The following is a 2,190-nucleotide window of genomic DNA, read 5'->3' on the forward strand; positions in this document are numbered from 1 at the left end:
ATAAATCATATGACGCGTTTGTGTATATCGCCGCGGTACAAACCGGGGATTGGCTGCTGCCGTCATGTGACCTGGCTTTTTATCAGCTCTATCTGGGGGTAATGGGGACATCGAATATTAATGGAGGCGCCAATTGCGACATTTCACACAGACGCACGACTTTCTCTCGTACATCTCAGCACTGCACTCTCCTCCATGCCCTTACCTCAGCAGCACCGCGCTTTCCTCCATGCCCTTACCTCAGCAGCACTGCGCTTCCCTCCATGCCCTTACCTCAGCAGCACTGCACTCTCCTCCATGCCCCCTCAGCAGCACCGCGCTTTCCTCCATGCCCTTAGGCTACGTTCACATTTGCGTTGTGCGCCGCTGCGTCGGCGACACAACGCAAACAAAAACGCAACAAAATGCACGCATACGTCCTTTTTCGCCGAAAGTTGGACGCAAAAAAAATGCAACTTGCTGCGTTCTCTGCGCCCAACGCTTGCGGCCAAAAAAAGCATGCGACGCAAAACGCAGCACAATGCATGTCCATGCGCCCCCATAATATAGGGGCGCATGCGGCGACACTGCGGCGCCGAACGCTGAACGTAGACTTCAGCAGCACTGCGCTTTCCTCCATGCCCTTACCTCAGCAGCACCGCGCTTTCCTACATGCCCTTACCTCAGAGAAATAAGCCCAAAATGTAGGGTAAATTCCTAAATTTCTCCACCATGCTCTAAACCACCATGGGGAGAGCATGCAGAGAGAAAGGTAGGTAGCACTAAAATGTACTCAGGACACTCCCAAAAACTGATTACATACAAAAACAATGGAGTGCATGTCCATAAATAAATTCACATTTTATTAAGTCACAAAGTCACAAGAAGCAAATAGGTACAAGTCAAAATAGACAAACAAATACAATTCATTCAGTTATAGAGAGCCGGGTAGCACAGACCAAAAAAAACTAATGTGGATCATCCCAGAAGTCACATATTGCCATACAGTGCATAGTGCAAAAATATGTGGGCGTTTACCCGAGGGTATAGTAAGAGCGTAATAAATTCGTTTTAATGAGCCCTGTACACAGGCTCAAAAGCGTCATAAATGTCATAAATTACCCACCAGGTTCTTACCCATATGCTAGCGTCAGGCAAAGATCCACACCGTTGCCCCAACGCGCGTTTCGCGTCGGCTTCGTCAGTGACTTTGTGAGTTAATAAAATGTGAATTTATTTATGGACATGCACTCCATTGTTTTTGTATGCCCTTACCTCAGCGGCACCGCGCTTTCCTCCATGCCCTTCAGCAGCATCGCCCTTTCCTCCATGCCCTTACCTCAGCAGCACCGCGCTTTCCTCCATGCCCTTCAGCAGCACTGCGCTTTCCTCCATGCCCTTACCTCAGCAGCACCGCGCTTTCCTCCATGCCCTTACCTCAGCGGCACCGCGCTTTCCTCCATGCCCTTACCTCAGCAGCACTGCGCTTTCCTCCATGCCCTTCAGCAGCACTGCGCTTCCCTCCATGCCCTTACCTCAGCAGCACTGCTCTTTCCTCCATGCCCTTTAGCAGCACTGCGCTTCCCTCCATGCCCTTACCTCAGCAGCACTGCGCTTTCCTCCATGCCCTTACTTCAGCAGCACTGCACTTTCCTCCATGCCCTTCAGCAGCACTGCGCTTTCCTCCATGCCCTTACCTCAGCAGCACTGCGCTTTCCTCCATACCCTTCAGCAGCACTGCGCTTTCCTCCATGCCCTTACCTCAGCAGCACTGCGCTTTCCTCCATGCCCTTACTTCAGCAGCACTGCGCCTTCCTCCATGTCTTTACTTCAGCAGCACTGCGCTTTCCTCATGCCCTTACTTCAGCAGCACTGCGCTTTCCTCCATGCCCTTACCTCAGCAGCACCGTGCTTTCCTCCATGCCCTTACCTCAGCAGCACCGTGCTTTCCTCCATGCCCTTACCTCAGCAGCACTGCGCTTTCCTCCATCCCCTTACTTCAGCAGCACTGCGCTTTCCTCCATGCCCTTCAGCAGCACTGCGCTTTCCTCCATGCCCTTCAGCAGCACTGCGCTTTCCTCCATGCCCTTACCTCAGCAGCACTGCGCTTTCCTCCATGCCCTTACCTCATGTAGAGATTAGACTGAAAGAATCCATTGTATCTTTCTTCTGAGACATCTGGCTCATATCAAGAAACTTGAACAAGTTGAC

The sequence above is a fragment of the Ranitomeya variabilis genome, chromosome 3 (assembly GCF_051348905.1).
Source record: "Ranitomeya variabilis isolate aRanVar5 chromosome 3, aRanVar5.hap1, whole genome shotgun sequence".
NCBI lineage: Eukaryota > Metazoa > Chordata > Amphibia > Anura > Dendrobatidae > Ranitomeya > Ranitomeya variabilis.